The 21,296-nt window shown below is 40.6% G+C and overlaps 1 pseudogene; it reads left to right on the forward strand.

Annotated features, from left to right (window-relative positions):
- The first annotated feature begins 207 nt into the window (after positions 1 to 207).
- Positions 208 to 14,601, forward strand: LOC141567355 (isochorismatase domain-containing protein 1-like; annotated as a pseudogene).
- Positions 14,602 to 21,296: the final 6,695 nt, after the last annotated feature.

Raw genomic sequence — 21,296 nt, forward strand, 5'->3', positions numbered from 1 at the left:
GAAGCACTGTAAACTCCGCTGCTTTTAGAATATCTATCAGCCCGTCCTATTGGTTTTAAGATTACTGCTGCCAGCTTCCGGGAGGACTGCAAGCCTCTGCGCAAGGCGGGCAGGTAACGCGTGCCAGCGAGTTCAGTCCGGCAGCCGTGTGTCCCAAGCACAACTCTATAAACTCCCCGAGAACACCGCTCATTCGAAGATGGGCGGAGCGGGGTGGAAGGGGCATGCCGAACCTCGTCTGTGGACTACAGCACCGAGGCAGCCAAGGCCGGTCAGCGGTCTGCGAGGCGACCCGGCTCCCTGCGGACGGTTGGAGAGGCTGCGGGAGGGGCAGCGCGCCCGGAGCGCCAGTCGCGCGGCCGCTGGGAAAGTGGGAGGGGGCGACCGGGCCGGGGGCGCAGGCTCTCTTTGGCGCGCGCGCGCTCCGGGACCCCACCGCCCGCCCGCCCGGGAGCCGAGCCCTCCGGGACCCGCCCCTTCGCGTACCGGGGCGAGCGGGCGGCGCCGGGCGGCGCCTCGGAGCCCGCAGACGCTCGGGGAGCTTGGCGGAGGCGGCGGTCCCGGCGCTTCCCAGCAGCGGCGGCGGGGGCGCGGGAATGCCGTCGGGCACGGTCCCGGTGCTCTTCTGCTCGTCAGTCTTGGCGCCGCCCTGGTCGGTGCCGCAGGACGCGGGCTATGAGCTGCTTATCCAGAAGTTCCTCAGCCTGTACGGCGTGCGCCGCGAATTCGGGGTGCAGCTCTTTGCGGAGGAGAGGGGCCAGTACGTGGACCTGCCCGAGGGCTTCGCGGTGAGCGAGCGCTGCGAGGTGCGCCTTGTGCAGCTGCGGATCCAGGTGGATCCTGCGGGACGGCCGCGCGCCCTGCTTCGCTCCCGGTCCTCGGGCGTCCCAGTCCCCGCCGCGGTCCTCAGGTGCCCCGCACTGCCCGGGCGCCGGGCCCTGAGCACATCGCCTGGTCGGAAGGGCCGCGCCTCTTTCGCCAGCTTCGGGGACGGCCCAGAGAAGGCGCCTGTTCGAAGGTGACGGTCACCAGCTGTCCTCTGTCGAGGCGAGGGCGTAGGCTTCTCTGCTGGGCGCTGCACGCGATCGCCCCCACGCGTGTGGTCCTCAGCCGCCCACATCCGCCTGCTGTGCCAGGAGCACGTCCCAGCTTCCTGCATGACCGAAGAGCTGTGCAGTAGTGGCTGTGTGTTTATTTCGGGGTGATGCAGAACCGGGGATGCAGAGGCGGTGGGAGTATTGGCCTTCGGGTTTGTTCCCCGGAGGTGTGTGCACCACGTGCGGAAACCCAGACTTCAGGAGTCAGCCCCCTTCCCCTCCTCTTCCTCATCTTTCGGTCTCTTGAACTTAAGCCTCCCCTAAACTTCGGTGAAATAACCATTTGTTTAGCCTCTTCCTGGTAACTGTCAGTTGAATCTGATCACATAGACGCCTCCTACACTGAAAAAGTCATTTGACTACAGGACAGCAATACCTTCTTAAATATCAACTTTAGCTACATCACGATTTTCCTGGTCGTGCTTAGTAAGTTGTGATGTCTGAGGATTATTTTATAGCTTTTAATTTTTTTTTTAAACCATGTTTTCATACTCCGGCGGGTCGGTCTCCTGTCTTTTTACGCCCAGAGAATTCACTGGAGGATTTATGCTCAGAGAATTCACTGGAGGATTTATATTTTTTTAAAGAAAGAACGTATAGTTTAGGTACTACACCATCAACACTTTTCCCCTGGTTGAGAAACTGATAAGCCATTTCTTCAGAAGACCAAACTGAAATGTGGAATTTGGGGTTAGAGGACATTGTAATATTCAAATGTTATTTTCTGAGGATTATTCTCTAGTTTTTTTTTTGTTGTTGTTGTTCCCAAGCTGTAGTTGACTGTGGGATTGGTCTTGTTTCCTGTCACCCCAGCACCCAGAAGCTTCCAAAACAGGTACTTTCACATGAGTAAAGTTCCTGTGTTCAGAGGACAAAGGCTTTGCCAGTCCACTGTCCACCCCTGGAGAGCCAAGAGGGAGACAGATGGTTTCTGATACCCCAGAATTTGCCCTGCAGTCCATATGGAGAATTTGGAGAATTGTGGTTCTGAGGTGTTGACCACTCTCTATTTTTATGTCTTCCAGAGTTTTCCTGGCTGACACCTCTCTGCAGCCTTCCTTGTCTGTCTTTAGATTATTGTTGTCAAAATATGTATGAAGTTTGATGCATCTTTAACAGCCATTAATAAAGGTGGGAATCCAAAATCTGAAGCTGCCTGGAGCTATACTGAGCAGGCAGACGTCTTTGTGATGATGTCCTGTATGGTTGGGAGGGAGAAGGGTAGGTGGGCACCTCATAAGATGTGACGCCAAATGAGCCCCCCCGACATTTATAAGTTTCCCTCCCCCCGCCCCCCCCCATGCAAGATAGGATTTTTTATTTTGAAAAATTCAAGGCCTGGGTCTGACAACTCTTTTTAATTAACCACTCTGGAAATTAATAATATACTATCTGTGTATACTTGAAATGTCTTGCACATTCTCAAAAGACATATTGTTCAGGTCACTTGTGGCTTTTGAAATATTTTGTTTGGTATAGGAGATAATGTATAGTTAGTTTTTTTGTGGGTCTATCCTTTTAAGCATGTTATTTTTTCTCACTAAAGAGTCCAAGAATTCTTAAGTATCTGTTATATAATACTTGATACATTGTAAAGTATTTAAAAAGTTTTCTTTTATATTATTTCATTTTGGTAATCATAATACTTTGAATTCTTCAGCCAGGTGCCTCCCCCAACTTAAAAATAGATAATGTCAGGGGATACACACACATATATATATACACATACCCCACATACATATCCATATACCTATTCTGATAACTATTTCTATTCATATGAGAAGATATATATTTATATGCACATGTACATACACGTATGTTATGTATATACACTCTCAGAAGAGAAAGGGAAGATATTTCTTTTCATGACCATTTTACTGTATATTTTTGGAAACTAGCTCTATAATCACAGAGACATGGACATTTTATGGCTAGACAAGACCATAGAGATCATTCCACAAGCATTTCAGTGGCGGCTATAAGTGCCTGGCATAGTGAGTGCCAACATGGATAAGACCCAATTCTTGTTCCTTACCAAATAATCGAACTCATTTTGCAGAAGAGCAGAACGTAGAAGGAATTGCCCAGGGTTCCGCCATAATGATGGAGATAGCAAAGAACGTGGAGATCCTCCCTGAGAGCTGACCATAGCATTCGTGTTCTTTTTATGCTTAATGAAAATATCAAGCAGAATGGAAAAAAAGCCACAGACTTGAGCTTGTAACAGCATTTGTTTTGATGCTGCTCACTGGTTTTTGGAATAGATGCCTGTCACTTCAGAAAGACTCATGATAGTCCATTAGTGAGGCCATGCTGCTGGGGTGGTAGGCCTCATCTCCCAGAGGCTGGGACAAAGAGCAGAAGTTTGGTCACATGTCGTCCACTGCTTAAATCATGTGACTTGTTGTTTCTCCAGATGTAAGCCTCAGAGCCGCTGTCATCCTGGTTCACATACTATATATTCTAGAATGTATTCTTCATTTACATAGGGGGGCTGAGTTTGCTTTCATGCTTGTTCTGACTGTCATTGCTGAGGACCTTGTAAAATAGAGTGATTGCTCGTGCCTCACCGTGGGGGCATCTGTGAGGACTGATCCTTAAGGCCCCCATTGCCAGTATTGGGCTGTAGTCACTTTTTAGTGTCTTCGTTTCTGAAAGAATTCTGTCAAAGTGACAAAATGTCTACTGACAGCTCAGGTAGCTGAAGACAGTGCTTGTTTCAAGCATGGCTTATGCATCTTTGTAGCTCTGTCAGATGCTTGAAGTGTGAGGAATTTTAAGATGCATGGGGAAGAAATGTAAATGAGAGGATTATGCAGTGGGAATTTAGGTCATTTTTGTGACTGACAAGTTTTAAAATTTCAAGAAGTATTTCCCAGGTTTTAAACTAATGGAAACATTCAACCTGGAAACTCACATAGATTTGATGTTGTACCATGGCCAATGTATTTTCCAGCTTGTCACCAGGGGAGGCCGAGCCCAAATAGAACAGAGGAAGAAACAGCCATGGTGAGAAGGACCCCAGCGAGAGGATTTTGCTTCTGTACGGAGCAGGAAAGACTCTGGCAGCGGTGTGTGGGCAGAAGACAAGGGCTTCCCTGGGAAGGTTATTTTGACCTTTTCCCAAGATGGTTAATTGGGAATAGATTCGGCTCCAGCTTTCATTTCTTGGAAGTTCATTACTACTACTATTTTTTAAACGGGCACAGACATTTTATAGCTCGAAGAGACCCTGGAGTTCATGGTGGGAAGGGAGAGAAGGCAGGGTTTGGAAAGAAGAGGGAAAGGAATCTGCTCCCTTTGGACTAGTTTGATGGTAGTGATTTTTGGATTTGGAATCTTCACCATGGGAGCATGTGGTGAGAAGCAGGTTGAAATAAATATTCTTTTGCAGCCTAAATTAAAAAGCCCCAAACTTGTTTCATGTGATGAGAGTCTTTTGGTGACATTTAGAAATCCACTTTATGGGTCATTTCCTTCATTCTGCAGACTAGGTTATCATAACAAGTTAGGCAATATTAGTATTTCTATATATATTATTTTTTAAGGGATCTTTGTAGTAAATGGTATTTTAACCTCATTAAAGAAAACTTTTTTTTTTTTTACCGTGTGCTGAACGTCAAAGTGTAGTGTATGTTTCCTGTATGACGGATATTCATTCACCTAATACATTTATTGACAGATTGCATGAAGCTCTTTTAATCCTTGCAATCGTCCTATGAGGTCGATACCGTTTTTCTTCCTTTGTTACAGATTAAGAAACTGCTCTTTGGAGATGTTAGTGATTTGTCTAATTTCATGGTATTGAAATTGGTGAAATTGAGATTTGGGTCCAGATTCTTGTGTCCACAGGCTGTACTGTGTTGGGAGCCTTGTAACCCGGGGGAGTCACGTGACACAGACCCCTCCTTTAAGTGAGGCAGTATTGGGGCAAGGTCTTACTATACTTGTGGTTTCAGATTTCCTTGGAAACACTTCTAAGTGAAGTAATGATCCCCCATCTCTCCTCTGGACTCTCTCCCAAGCAGATCCTGTCTATTTTGTGACTATACTAGACTACCAGAATTTTGAAAACATCATGTTGACAATTTCAAACTTTAATCATGCCTAAAGATACACTGTTTACTCACTGTGGTAGTTTGCTAGGGAGCTGCTGTGACAAAGTACCATAAACTTTGTGGCTTATATTAATACAACAGAAGCTTATTTTCTCTCAGTTCTGGAAGCTAGAGATCAGAGTTGGTTCCTTCTGGGCTGCGAGGGAGAATCTGTTCCATGCCTCTCTCCTGGCTTTTGGTGATTTGCTGGCCATCTTTGGCATTACTTGGCTTATGGCCACGTCATCCTGATCTCTGCCTTCATGTTCACAGGCCTCCGCGTCCAAATTTCCCATTTTTATAAGGACACCAGTCTTGTTGGATTAGGCACCCACCCTACTCCAGTATGACTTCACCTTAACTAATTATATTTTCAGTGACTCTATTTCCAAATAAAGTCACTTTCTGAGGCACTGAGGGTGAGGAATTCAACATATGGCTTTTGGAGGACACAATTCAACGTGTAGCACTCACATGCGTCACTTTGATGGCGAGAACAGGACCGGTGCAGAGCATCACTGAGCAAGGCCAGCCACCCTGCGTGTGCCTGTCCTGAATACCCAGGGGGACTGAGCAGGGAGGAGCCGAGGCGTCGCAGATGTGGCAGCCATTGTTGGAAAGTGGTCACAGGATATGTGGTTGTGAAGGAGGGTAAATACTGTCATGATAATGGTAATAATGGAACTTGTGGATGAAAAATCTTTTGAATATGAAATCTAAGGTCAAATCCCAGCTATGAAAAAAAATTTATACTTGAAATTGATCTCTTAAACTCTTGCTTGAGGAAGCCATGGGCTGTGATCAACATTTTGTATTGAAATAGATTGAAATGTGTATTATTTATGTATGAGTGTAGCAATCTATGTAGATATAGGAATGTGAGTATATACACACATATATTTTTATATGTGATTTTTTTCATGCTCCTTAATATGTGATGTGTAATTGCTACATTTTTACTTGTGATGGCATTTGGTCAAGTCCACTTTTAATTTGCTATCTTGTAGTTGAAATATGTAAATGTTTGACTGTGAACAGCATGTTTAGTTATCTACAAAGTTTTGCCTTAAGAGAAATTCATGGGTTAAAGTAAGAAGTCCTTGAATTATATAGTCAGTGTGTAATTTAACAAAAGCTTGTTGGATAGCAGTAATTTTGGATTTGTTTCTACCTGCTTTTTAGTTTTATGTTCCATGGTCTCCGCTACAGATTATTTTAAATTTTACTCTGTAAGCAATGCCATCATCAAATTTAAGTTTTTTACGGTTGTAACATTTTTTTCTGATTATAAAAGTAATACAGATTTTTAAATAGCATTTGGGAAATGTTTTTAAATAGCCCTTGGAAAATATAAGAAACGCTTAAAGAAAAAATATTACCACTACCCCTAACTGTATAACCACTAGTTATTATTTTCATATATTTGCTTCTACTTTTTACTCATACTTTTACATTTTGGAAATACTATTGAGCTGTACTGTTTTTAACATTAACATTAGATTATGATAATTTCTTTGTAGATGGTACAAACTCTTTGAAAACATATACATAAGTTATTTTAATTGGCTAAAAATATTTTGTCATGTGAATGTGTTAAAATTTGTGAAATAATTTCTGTATTGTTGTTGTCCTTGGTTTATTGCTAATTTTCACTATTACAAACAATTCATTGAACATCTTCATGGATTTTTTTTTTTTTTTCTGTAATTCAGATGATTTCTTTAGGGTAATAGTTGTAGAAATTGACTTACAGGGTCAAACACGAGGACCATTTTTCTCCCTTGATTGACCTCACTGCAAAAAATGTCATTGTGTAATGAGTACTAAATCATTCTTTTTTCTTTTGTCCTCAGCTCACTACCCTAGGAAATTTTACACCTGCAAGCACTGTGTTTTTTTGCTGTGATATGCAGGAAAGGTTCAGACCACTCATCAAGTATTTTGGGGATATTATTATTAAAGATCGGTATGCTTGTTTAATTTCTCCAATTTATTGAAGCATTATGTATATTCATATATACATACATCTGTGTATTGCTAATTATCTTTGTTGTTGTTGTTTTTCCAGTTATAAGGGGCCCAGATTTTAGGAATTCCAGTTTTTATAACAGAACAGTACCCTAAAGGTCTTGGAAGCATTGTTCAAGAAATTGATTTAATAGGTGTAAGGTTGGTACTTGCAAAGACCAAGTTTTCAGTGGTATTATCAGAAGTAGTACCGGCATTAGCAGAGGTTCCTGGAATCAGGAGTGTTGTGTGATTTGGAGTAAGAGTAACTACCTGTTACATTTTGGACATAATATCATTTGTAGAAAACCTGATATTTCCAGAATGCAATTTTGAATATAGAATACCGTGTAGGTGATAATCATGATGAAAAATAGCCACTGTTTATAAAGTGTTGCCTTTTTGCATGGCAGTGATCCAAATACTTTATATATATTGATTCATTAAACTCCCACAGCAACCCTCTGAGCTAAATACTCTAGGTCTCCCCATAGTACAGACGAGAACATGTACAAACAGAATGTAAATATTTATTCATGGCTTTTAAACAACTATTGAACTAAAATTCAAAAATTATGAAAAAAACTATAAAAACAATGAAATCCAAATAACAATAATTTAATATACTTATGCTATTTTGATAGTCGGTTTTATAGTAGTGGGTTTTGATAATAGAAAAGTGTATTCTCAGGTTTAGATGTATGTTAATACATTACTATCTCTGTATTTTGACTTCAATAATGACAGTATAGAGAAAGCCTGTTTGTATAAATGTCACCCTAAATGCTGTTGCTGACTTTTGCACTTTTTTTGCTCGTTCATCATTATTAGACCTCATGCGTAATGAAAATCATTTTTGAGCAGTCCTCCAGTGCTAATTTTAATGAGGTGTCAGTTGATATTCTCCAAAGCTCTCCTGTCATGTGAAGGTAAGTTTGACATCATGGCATTAGTGAAATCTGCTTTCATTGGTTGTATAATCCAGTTATTGTTGGAGCATGTTTTTACTCTACAGTCTCTGCTAATGAATTGTTACAAGTTAGTGCTTACAGAGATGGAATCTGTATAATACATTTGCTGGTGATATATGCTGTATTTTTTCTGCCTGTGTCACAAGTTATTTTTAACTTGGCCTACCTTTACTCCTGGGTGCCTTGGAACGACTCAGTTTTCCCACTACTTTCACAGTCTGCATTCTTTGTGTGAGGCACTTGGTGTAAATTCTGAAATAAACCCAACGGCGAGTGGCATCAAAACCTACTGGTAGTAGTCAGCTGTACAAAGGCCACCCAGATGACATAGGTGACAATCCTTTAAAAAATTCTTACAGAGCCCTAAGAATATGTCCATGGTTCCTAGTATAAGGAACATTGATGTCATTCGATTCCTGACTTTACAAAGAGGAAACCAAAGCCAGAGATGCTGTTTAAGCACAAGGCCGCCTGGCGTCTTAGAGGCAAAGCTAGGTGTAGGGCACGGGGGTTAGGCTTAGTGTTCTCTCTGCTTTATCACGCTGCTGCACTTTGTAAAATGCTTTTCATTGACAGCGTTATAGGATTTTTTATTTTCCATTAGACTCATGTGCATCCAACAAACAGTTCTGGAGCTGGTTGGCCATGGTATTGGGGTTCGTATTCTTGCTAATGCCACCTCATCGAGAAGCACGATGGACAGGATGTTTGCTCTTAAGGTAAATGTCCTGCTTGAAAACAAATCATTTATCAACTTTTTCAAGTAAATTTAAAGAATATTGAATATGTAACAGCAATGGAAGATTTATCTCTTAAGTTTGAGCGTGGTCTGACAATATCAGATGCAGTAATTTCCAGGGTCTGGATGATGTGCTGCCTGACCTTTGAGGCCTCACCACCATATTCTATTTTATATCTTCTGTCTCCTTAGGTCTAGATTTCTAGTGATACCAAAGGATCTTTTATATCTTTCCTCATAACTTTGCTATAGTTTTATGCATGAACTAAGAGGTATGCCAGTAAGCTTAGTAGCAACCATTTAGAGATTTGCAAGTTAAAAACAGCTCATGTAGGTTTAACTCAGGCAAGAACTAGGCAAACCTAGGGCTCAGTGGCCTAAGCCTGGTTCAACCTCACATTAGGTTTCCTCAGACTTGAATTCCTGGGAAGAGGTGTGTCACTGCCTGGGGACACCTCTCACGGTGTTTCATGGCTCACTGCACTAGAAGTCAGGATGGACCATGGAGTCAGAGAGTCAATGATTTTTAATCAGGGTTGAGTAACAGTAGTGTTACTTAAGCATTTCCTATTCCAAGATGTTGAAAAGCAAACTACCACATAATCCTTTGAAACATTCACTCCATATTGTAGCTCTCTCTCTCTGTCTCGCTCATGTTTAATTCTAATTCTGTAATAATTTTAGAGTAATGTGCGTATGAATTGAGTTGCCAAGTTCTTTAACTGATTATTTTTATTGGGAATGGCAAATGTAGACCTTTTTAATGAGACCCTCCAGTGTCCACGCACAAGCTGGCCTATGCACCACTTCCTCTATAGGATTGCTAAAGGATCTTTCTCTAACGTGTTCCCTGGGGCGGTGAGTTAGGCCAAATCAGAAAGAATCAGAGGAAATAAAGGAGGGGGTAAAGTCAGTGGGAGCAGGTGGGAGCTGGCAGCTGCAGTGGTGTTCAGGCTTGGTTGGCCTTTCTTCTCTGTTACTGCTGACGCAGTGAGCCGTGTTTGGGGATTACAAGTAGAAATGGTTTTCTTTATTTTGTTTATCTACTTTTAAGTCCGTTTGGACCATTGGGTTCTCTGGTAGTTAGGTGCCAAGTGTTGCTGTTTCCATCTCAGTAAAGATCGTTAGCTATTCTTACAGTCATGAGTTAATCAACTTCTGTTTTTCAGATTTCTTCAATAATCTGAGTTTAAACACTTCCAATGTCAGATCCTCACCTCTCAGCAAGCAGCAGTTTTCCCCTGTGGATAATTTATCTTTATGGAAATGCTGAGGTCCAGAACTTGAAGTGTTTCCAAGGAAGTGAAAACTAAAAACATACAAAACCCCCAAATCTCCCTTGCTTGTAAAGACATTTCAAGGACTTTTGTTCTATAGCCATACGCATTTTTTAGACATGTCTTTATTATGGTGTTTATTTCGGAAGCTTTTTGTTGTTGGCAATTCTGTCTTCTCACAGGACTCAGAATAAAAACATAGCTATTTACCATCTGAACCTCATCCTTTGAGAAGTAGTCTGTAATCTCAGTGACTAGGAGTCCAAACAGTGGAGGGATAATATGGATTTGAATGCAGCTTCTGGCATTTTGTAAATTTGTGTCCTTGGACAAGTTATCTAATACCTAATGCCTATGCTTCACGATTTTTCACTGGTGACACAAAAATAATAATATCCACTTTAGGGGAGGATTTAGGTGAGAGAATGTGCTGAAAGCACTTGGTACAGTGCCTGATACAGTAAACACCTAAATGTTAGCTGCTGCTTTTATTTTTATTGAATTTTTTTTTTTTTTTTGGTCTTCATGAGGTTAGTCTTAGCAGAAACGTATAATCATATATTAGTGTCCAAGACCCAGAAGGGACTCGTCCTGAGAAGTTTTGAGAAGGGAAGAAAAGAATATGGTTTGGGTATTTGGAAGAGTCTGGAGCGAACAGCATTGCCTTGGGTTACACTGTTGGGTTGAGAGGGAAAAAAGAATTGGGTCAGATTGGGGGGAGACGTGCCACATTTCAGATGTTTCCTCTTAGTCTGAATTTGATATGAAGGTGTTGTAGTGTGTCCTGAAATTATTGGTGTTAAGTTTTCTCTTTTATTCTATGGCTGTGAAAGTTAAATAGCAATCTGGCCAGCTCCCCTTCTTCTCTGTTCCTTTAGAACACAACTCCTGAAGATAATTCCTAAGCCCATCCATACTGCCAGCTAAGATGATTATACTAATAAGATTTATGGTTACCAATACTGAAACTTCTGTGCCGGGGTCTGTGCTGTGTACTTTATTCAACAAAATTTTTTGAGCACCTGCCATCTGTCAAACATTGTTTCTTTCAACTAGTGATTGTAGAGTAAATGCAGAATCAAATAGAATAAAGCCCTCTTTTGAACTTGACATCCTTGTACTCCTGGGGAGTTGTTAGTGTTACTTGGAAAGGTAATGGGTTTGTCTCCCCCCCCACCCCCACCCCCGAGGCTATCATGGCTTTGTGCTTTTGCATTTTTCGGTTAGTGGGTCAAAGTAATCTTTCCTTTCCTTTGGCCTAGTTGGACTGGGTTTGCTAGTGTAAGGGAAGAACTTTGGAAACCTCTTAGCCATGTACCCAATTAAAACTGGAGTTTTAATTGCCCCCTTGTAAGCCAGGAAAGCAAGTGAGTTTGGGACTAGTATTGTAGGTGGTGGGCTGGAAGCTGCCAGTATCTGGAAAAGCTGCTGCTCTCCTCCCTGCTCAGGTACCCTTTCAGATTGGGGCTGGGCAGGCACTGTGGGAAGGTCTACATGCCTGATCTAAAACCTTGGCATTCTGCTGAGCCATGCCCCTAACACAGGTTTTTGCCTGAGTATTTTGGAATTCAATCAGTATTGGTCATATCTCAGTCTTGAAGCTAAGTGTAGGTTTCAATTTACTACAACGTATTTCTGTGCCTGGAGCATCCCAGCCTACCCCTGTCAGCGGGAGGTACCTGACTCTCAGCATCACCGAGGATGGTTGGCCTAGAGTGGACCAGGCTCTGGTCAGCAGAGCACTAGGGAAAGCTCGCTTCTTCCTGGGTCATCAGAGTTCTTCCTCAGACGTGGGAACAACTTTCTGTTCCTCCTGTCATACTAAAGACTGGAAAGATTAGTGACAACTGACCCTCGTTGGCACTTCAGAGTATGTAAAGCGCTTTCACAGACATTGCAAGTGTGAGATTCAGATTCAGAATGAATCACTGAAAGTCCATGGATTGAACAATGAGTGGTAAGGAAGGCAGGGCAGGGCAGCCAGCGGGAGGGGGTGAGAGCTGAGCTGGCATGACTGCACAGTCTGAAAAAGCACATGCCCTTCTGTCTGAAACAAGCACACAGTCCTTTGAGAGTTCTAAGGGTTTTGATAAGATAGTCAGGAGTTGACTGAAAAGTAAGGAGGAGGAAATTAGTTTCCAGAACCTTTAAAAAAAACTCAGCGCTAACACACCCTGTGGTATTTGTCCCAACATAAACGGCAGTCGCAGCCTTGCTTTTTCTTCCTCTTTCCTGCCTAACTCCCTGCAGTTTTCACATTTCTTGAGAGTTCTGGTCAGCTGCTCTGCACGCTCTTCTGTCCTGGTTGTTGAGGTCCAATGGCTTATACTTCCTTCTGTGTCCGTAGGGAAAAAAAGGAAGAGTCTGCCAGGGAAAAGGTTGGGCCTGTAGATGGAAAACCATCTGAAAGAGGATTGACTTTCATTCCACAGGGGTGTCCTGGCTATTCAGGTGACTCCTCCTCTATGACTAGAGATGGATCTGGGTCTTGGTCTTTTCCTCTGACTTGTCTAGGAATTTTTCTAACCGCATCATCTTCCATGGTTCTTACGGTGAATGTTTCTGGGGATGACAGTTGGCCCATTTTTTTGTCTAGAGTTTCTGATAACAAATGCATCCAGAGAATGAATCTCTACTCTAGAATTGTCTTCTTGTCCCCTTCCTCCCTTCCCTGCTCCCCCCTTTCCTCCACTTTCTCCTCTTTGCCCTCCGCCCTTCCTCTTGCCTTTTCCTCCCTTCTCTTCCTCCTTGAGATTTCTGTCCTTTATTTAGTTCTTTATTGTGATTCCACTGGAGCAATTTGGCAAGGACATTCTTTGACCTGTCAGTGAAACTTGATACAACCTTACATTTATTATACTCTGTTTTAGTGATTCTAACAAGTTAATAATGGCGGTGGTGGTTTTGATATCATCCAGGGGCACATTCTGAAACCTGACACAAGGCTCTTCTACCACGAGGCACTTCTTACTTATGGGAAGGACACCCATGCTGTATGACAGATGCTTGGAGACAGAAAAAAGAAATTAAGAAGCATTGTTTACAGTCCTTAGCCTCGATTTCCCTTTTATTCCTGGTACATGTAAGTCAAAATGTCGGCTACCTGTTTTCTTTTACTTGTTTCTAGTCCATATTACTACTATTGAGAATAATCGCGATGGGTTGTGGTTGGGCTAGTTTAGAATCTGTTCCCATCACTGAATTGGATGGGATGGCGAAGAACCATGGTTTTAATAGAAATGGGACACTAATTTCTCTGTCCCAGCATACTTTCTGCCCTTTTAATATAGTGTGCATTTTTATGCTTACTTCTTGATTTGTCTTTATCCTTTTTTGTTTTTTAAAACATCTTGCTTGAACTGGGATCATACATATTAACTATGAGTGAGGCTGTTCTTCTACAGCTGGTGATAAAGGCCATCCAAAATTCAAGGAAATTCAGAATCTAATTAAGGCAAGTGCACCCGAGTCAGGTCTGCTTTCCAAATGACATTTGAAGGACCGGTGGACAGGTGTACTACTCACCATCAGGTGATAGGAGTGAAACCAGACAAGCTCTTGTCCCTACTAGAATTAAAATGTCAAGTCAAAATTGGCTCTTTTTTTCCCCTTTTCTTTGCGCCTCTCAATAAAACTTAACCAGCTAGACCATTTGGGCACCAGCATTTAGTTGCAAAGGTCAAAGGCTTCCGGTGCTGCTTACCTTTTTTTTGTTCATGTGCTTTTATTTATTAAAAAATATTACAGTGGAGATGCCTGTTTTGTCTATACTGTATCCATTGATCATAACTTTCAAAAGTGCACACTTGTGACGTTTTCTTAAATTGTGTGCTATAAAGAAAAAGATGTATGGAAAAATGGTTTGACTTTTGAATTATTGTAAGATATATGTTATAATGTTAACACAGATTCAGTGCTTTTATTTATGGGGTGATCGAAATAGGATTGTGATATGAAAATTTCAAAACAGAACGCTGCTCCATGTCACCCTTTACCTCGCAAGACAGCCACCTTATTTGTTGAGTGAGCTGCGTTGATTTAACCAGAGAAAATTAGGTTCAATGATTATATATCTTTCTTGATTATGCTGATTTTCTTATTCTGGTCAACATCACTAATTCTCTGTTAAAGTTCTCTTTTCAGCTGAACCTTTTACCTGGAAAGACTCACTAGGTCGTTGCTCGTTTTAATTTTGTAAACTGACAGGATGATTTATAATACCATATCATTACTGGAGGGCTGTTTTAAAATCTTTGAAGTATTACTTTAGTTGAATATCTTTACAGCCATCTTGAATACATCGTCTAATATGCACAATATTTAGCAAAAAGATAAAGGCTGGATAAAATGTACTTTTAGAACATCCATATTTTTGTTTGGTATTTTCTCTACCTTCCTACCCTCCAATTATTGTTAATCAAAAGGCATCAGTAATAGTTTGGTAGTATTAATTTTGTAGTCATGGCTACCCTGAAATAAATTTATTTTCATTAAATACTTATTAGAGTGTTTTAAAACAATTTTGTAAAAATATGTGAATTATGGAATATTGCTGTATTTATATTAAAGTAGTTAAAATGTATTATGTGAAGGAAATTATTTTGTCCCCCACAACATGACGCTGTATTTTTCCAGGGATTCTAATATTTGTTTAAGGGTATAAAGTTTTTGACATTTATAATCTTTTAACTCATGGGAATTTTCAAAGACGGAACGTCCTTTGCAGGAAGGGGCAAATGGATTTTACTGAAGGGCCTTCTTTGTGATTTCAGAACAGTAGAAATGCTTGTTCTTTTGTCAGTGAGAAGAAGCAGCAGCCTAGCATTTTTCTCGTGGATGTGTTTACCAATTTTTTTTTTTACAGCAAACTTTTGTGTCAGTAAAGAAATATCAAAGATTTCTCCACATTTTGAAGTAGGTTTTAACATATTTAACCTAGTGCTTCTCAAACTTTAATATGAATGCTAATCCCCTGGGGACCTTGTTAAAATGCTGATTTTGGATCAGTAGGTCTGGGGTGGGCCTGACATTTCCGCATTTCAAAAAAAAAAGGCCAGTTTCCACCAGTACTGCTCCGAAGGGACCACACTCTGAGGAACAACGATTTAACTAATAACACCTGTTTCCCTTCACTGCCCCAAGCCCTTCCTTTCTTGTGCAATGCCACCACAGTGAAGCCTTTTTAGAGCTGAAATCAAGGCTGTGACTCTGATTGGTTTCCTACGGCTACCAAAACAAATTAGCACAAAGCTAGTGGCTTAACACGAATTTATTATCGTACAATTCTGTAGGTTAGAAGTGTGAAATGGGTCTCACTGGTCTAACATCCATCCTTCCCACTAGATTGTAAGCTCCTTGAAAATGGGACTGTGCATTTTCTGTACTCATTCTGGAAACATATTTGGAGAACCTACTAAGCTCTAAAAATTGTGCTATGTGTTGAGGATAAAAAGATGCCTCTACGAAACTTATGGTCTGGTACAAAAATCAGATCCATCATTACCTCTCAGTAAATGTGGACTGAATTAAGTTACATCAAAGGTTCAGGAATGGCAATACAACAGTAAAATTCAGAGTAACATAACTGTGAATTCTGCCTTTTTTGTAGATCATGCAAAGCAAGGTGACAAGGTATTATTATTATTATTAGAAAACTAAATTGATGTTAATACATTAGGCTTTGAATTTGAAAGTGTCTGTAATTTTGTAGGATAACAAAATCTTTGAACTGATATAAATAAAGAACTTGAAAACGTAAGCAGAATTGTCTAGTGTATTGAATCACAAAGGGGGTTAGGAGCAGGATCAAGACGCTTCATTTGATGAAATGCTTAAACATCTGCAGAAACTTAAGTTAAAAGTAATAAAAATGATAACTTATTTCAGCCAGGTAACCAAATACCCTGCTATATCCATTCAATTATTACATTTCTCTAATTGGGGGGGATAGTTTCCCTTTTTAAAAGTGAATATTTGGATAAATAGGACTTGAGAGCTGGCTGGAACTTAAAGGTATGATCTCAAAGGTCCATTTTAGCTGTAAAATTCCAAAATGGTTTTATTTCACAAATGTGACTATTGAGGCCCAGAGGTAAATGCTGTTTCTAAAACTGCACAGGTGGTTAAAGGCACAATGGGGTGAGAACCAGGTTACTTAATACCCTGACTTGTACATTGATTGGTAATGCCAAGGATTATCAGAAGGAAAGGACAATAAAAAGGGTACGTTGTACAGTCTATAAAGCAGTACACTATTTCACATGAGCAAAGCTCATTGGATCCTCCTGGTGCCGATAGCTTCCTCTGTGTCACCATCTTCCATCTAGACTTACTTCTTTCGGATGGTTTTCTAACTCGGGAGAAAGGCTGATAATATGAAAAGTATCATCATTTTCATTGCCAAATAACTACAAATCAATAGTCCCACATTATTAATGCTTCATTACTCCTTCATGGAGCATTATTATCACTGCTTAACCCTTGATTAAAGAGAATTTAAAAATCACTAGACTAAAAAAGAAATAAAGCAAAGCAGAAATAGACCCAGAGATATAACAAGCTGATGGTTGCCAAAGGATGGGGGTAGGAATAAAAAACACCCAACAATATAGTACTTTTGAGCATAACTAAAATAATTTTTTAAAATAAAATTTCTTTGAAACTAAAAAAACAAAAAATCACTAGGCTACCATCTTGAGATACATCAATTACTTAGATATAATTGACATGGATTTTTAAAATAACTGCTATTGGCTTTTAGAATCCTTATTTCCATGTGGCTTTCCTTTATCTTTTAAGCGTGAACAATAGACATTTTATTAGGAGTTTATTTTTATATAGCATAAGGAATATAGTCAATAATATTGTAATGGTGCCAGATAGGTGCTAGATCTATCAGGGTGATAGATGGGACTGGGGTTGGAGGCAGGGTGAAAAAGGTGAAGATATTAAGAAATACAAATTGGTAGTGAATACAGTGTGGGGAATATAACCAACAATGTTGTAAAGACCATGTAAGGTGCCAGATGGGCACTGGACTTATCAGGGGGATCACTTCATAGATGTGTCCAATGCACTATACACCTGAAGCTGAAGTAGAATAATACTGAATGTCAACTATAATTAAAAATATAAGTATATAGAGTCACGGGATGTGGAGTACAACATAGGGAAGATAGTCGATGGTATTGTAACAGCCATATAAGATGTCAGAGGGGTAGTAGCTTGAGGGGGTGGGTTATCACTTTATGAGGGGTTTCAATGTCTAACTATTACTTTGTTTTGTACACCTGAAACTAATAAAAAATTTTTTTTAAAGTTTATTTTGAGAAGAGATTCCAATCTAAAATGGTGGTCAGGTGAAATACGTAACCTGTAATTCCTATTGGAGAGATTATAATCCTGCTTTTCCTGCTGTAGGAAACAATTCTGAAATGGCCCCAAGGCGCCCACATTGGTGCCCACACACCGTCTCCCACTCAGGCAATCCAACACTAATCTTGGTGCAGCTGTGGAGAGTTTTGCTGGGGTAACTGAGGTCTCAAACCAGTTCACCTTGAGACAGGGAGACAGCCTTTGTGGTTCAATCTAATCAGGCGAGCTCGTAAAAGGGCCTGGGCTCTTCCTGGTGAAAGGGGACGAAGGTTCTCAGTGCTGACTTGGGAGCCCAGGTGGGGGGCACTACAAGGCTAAGAATGCAGGCTGGCAGGTGTGGGGGAATGGGGACCTAAGCTGTACGCTCACCAGGAACTGAATTCGGCAAACAACCTGAGTGAGTTGGGAAGCAGAGCCTTCCCCAGAGCCCCCAGGTAAGAGCACGGGCCGGTTGACGCCTTCATTTCTGCCTTGTGAGACCCTGAGCAGAGAATGCAGCCAGCGGTACCTGAACTTCTGGCCTCCAGACTGTGAGGTCATAAATTCCTCTTGTTTTAAGCCACTAAGTTTGTGAGCATTTGTGACGCAGCTATAGAAAACCAATATACTTGCTTTGTTTGGTTTGTTGTGTTTTTTCAATTTGCACTCATGTGAAGAAAAGGAGGAAGGAAATAAGTGGGATGCCATCAAGAGAATAAGCCTGTATTTTAAATTCCAATTAGCTCCTGTTAATTTGTTTCTAGAAAAGTGGGGCAGGCAAGGAAAATATACCGCGGTGCCAAAATAATGTATACATGTGTATTCATCTTTTGTTACTGGTATATATTGAGTATTATAATTTTAATAGTTTTTTTCCTTTATTAAAATGTGTATACTTTTTTTTGGCACCTCTGTATATCCTATAGTCTATTGTGTTAATACCTTGTTTCCCCGAAAATAAGACCTAGCTGGAAAATCAGCTCTAATGTGTCTTTTGGAGCAAAAATTAATATAAGACCCGGTCTATAATATATAATTTTACTATAAGACCAGGTATTATATTATATTATAGACTCGGTCTTATAGTAAAATAAGACTGGATCTTATATTAATTTTTGCTCCAAAAGACGCATTAGAGCTGATTGTCTGGCTAGGTCTTATTTTCAGAGAAACATGGTAGAGTTTTTTTTTTTTTATTGTGAGGTTAACTTTTTGTGTTTTCTATGGCAGAAAATGGTCAACTTAGAGTACATCTGTCATATGTGCGACTTCATTTCCTGATATAATTGTTAGTTCCACTGTGTATGTTCACTACTCAACTCAAAGTCTCATGGCTTTGGATTTGTTCATTGTTCTTGCAGCTGCTTCTTTGTGGAAATGTTCCTCCCACTTCAGACAGTAAATGCAAGAAGTGAAAGGTGATGTGTCTTAGAACCTCTAGTTAATACACAAGCACTCATTGCTAACGTGTCTCAGATACATGCCACTTTGAATGGGACTTCTGGAAAATGCATGTTGTGCTTTCAAAATAGCCTGTTTGGCAGCCCCAACTATAAATGTGGAATGCCTTATCAGTTATGGGAAATGTGGAGATTGTTCCAAGACCTGAAGACTAGAAAGAATGCATGAAACATAGGAATGAAGAATGGAAGTGTAAATTGTTAGCCGCTACCCAAATGTTAGTGTCTTTTTGGTTGTATTATTTGCGTGCTTTATTTTTTTGGAGAATTTGACAAAACTTAAATACTCTGCATCCCGTGATGTCAATACTGGATTTCAGGAATTTATTCCTGCAGTCAGCATGGTTTAGATATAACATTGTGTGTGTCTATAACACACACACATACACGTACCTTCCTTTTCAAATTAAAAAAATGGTTGGGGTTAGTGGTGAAGGGAATTGGTAGGAAAGAAGAATGGGGGATTATCCTTTTCATACTGGACAGAGTCACTGGTTATGTGATGCATTGTATAATTGAAATGACTTGGCTCCATTCTTAACACGTTGTGTTACGGATCACGAGAATCTTCACGAGGGATTTAAACCCTGCCGTACGCAACGTGTTAATAGCTTTGATACTTGGGCAAATTTCATCTGTTAAGGTTACCAGCTGCATAAACAACACTGAGAAATGGGCTGGGTGCAGTGTTTGGGGCTTTGAAGACATGACACACCCAGTAGGACATGTAGGAGTGCAAGATGCCCAAGGGGGACTGTATCTCCCGACAGACAGACAGGGCACTGTGGTGGGAAGGGTGGAGTCTGGCAAGGCTCTGGTTCTTACCCCAGTTCTCTCTGTCTGGAGCAGCCTTCAACGAGCCTTTCTGGGCGATCTCCAGGTTCTCTATACAGGAAATGGAGTTGGATGAAAAGGCAAAAAACATACCTACCCCTTCATCTAGATATTAGGTGTTATACTCTTCTGAAAACCTTTGTTTAACATCATATCTACAAGTTGCCTAAGGTGAAAACTTGAGCCTCAGAATTTTCATATAACCAAGCAACACAAACACAGTATGGCTGGTTGCGTTCAAGTGTTAAATGGAGTCTTAGAAGAGGAAAGAAATCATTATAATTGCTCAAAAAGGGGTGCCCTATTTAACTTAGAGAACTATGTATCTTGGAAAATGCAAACAATTATAAATGCAGGACTTTGATAACTGTTAAAAATACAATGATTGGATAAGGCATAAGCATATTGGGAGCATTTTAAAAATTATCATCTTTATGGAATGTCTGGACTAACTTAGAGATAGTGTAGACTGACTACAGTGTTTGAGATAAGATTTTTTTAAAGAACAAATGAATGAGAGTTCAGTGCTCAGTCTTTTGAAACACATTTTTATAGACATTTTAGATCTTGGAATAAATTCTGTGAATACATAAATTTGCTAAATAGTACTATGTTTAGATCAGCTTGTTTGGTCGAAACTTCTCAAAATGGGTTTAGCATCTCTTTACCCCTTGAAAAGCTTCTACTCTATTGAAAGACCTAATAAATATATAAATGAAAGACAGCTTGGGAAAGGAAAGTGTTAAATGATTTCCATCCATGCTAACTTGCGAAATAGCAAAGCACAGTTCTGGAAAAATCAACAATCGTTCTATCATTATTGTTAACATTTGCATGGTACACAAATTCTACTTTGTGTAAAGATGTAAGTCCAGGTGCATAGGGATTCATTTATATTAACATCATTCAACAAAAGCTGTTTTGTCAATGATAACTGGCAGCATAGGTTTTGAAGTATTTTAACACGTAAGAAATATAATACAAGCAAACCGTAGTTACCAAGAGTTCTTGGGGATGAGTATACAGTGTTACCTTGGTTTTCGAACGAAATCCGTTCTGGAAGACCGTTCGAGTTCTGAAATGTTAGCAAACAGCCAACAGCTAGGCCTCAGGATCTTGCAACTCAATGGAAGCTGCATGACATGTTCGACTTCTGAGGCATGTTCAAAAACCGAAGCATTTACTTCTGGGTTACGGCCTTCGTAAACTGAAATGTTCGTCAATGGAGATGTTCGAAAACCGAGGTACTCCTGCATAAGCGTTTATTTGTTTGTTCTTTCAGTACTGCTTTATTGATTACCTACCTTGTGGAAGCCTCCCCTGGGAGGGTAGAAAGAGAGCTATTGTTTCTGAAGGAACCCAGTCCAGTGAGAGACCAAGCAAAGGTGACACAGGGTGGTTAGTACAAAGATGGGGTAGTGGACACAGTTAGGGAATGCCAGATGACAAATTCTCCTCAGA

The sequence above is a fragment of the Rhinolophus sinicus genome, linkage group LG10 (genome assembly GCF_036562045.2).
Source record: "Rhinolophus sinicus isolate RSC01 linkage group LG10, ASM3656204v1, whole genome shotgun sequence".
NCBI lineage: Eukaryota > Metazoa > Chordata > Mammalia > Chiroptera > Rhinolophidae > Rhinolophus > Rhinolophus sinicus.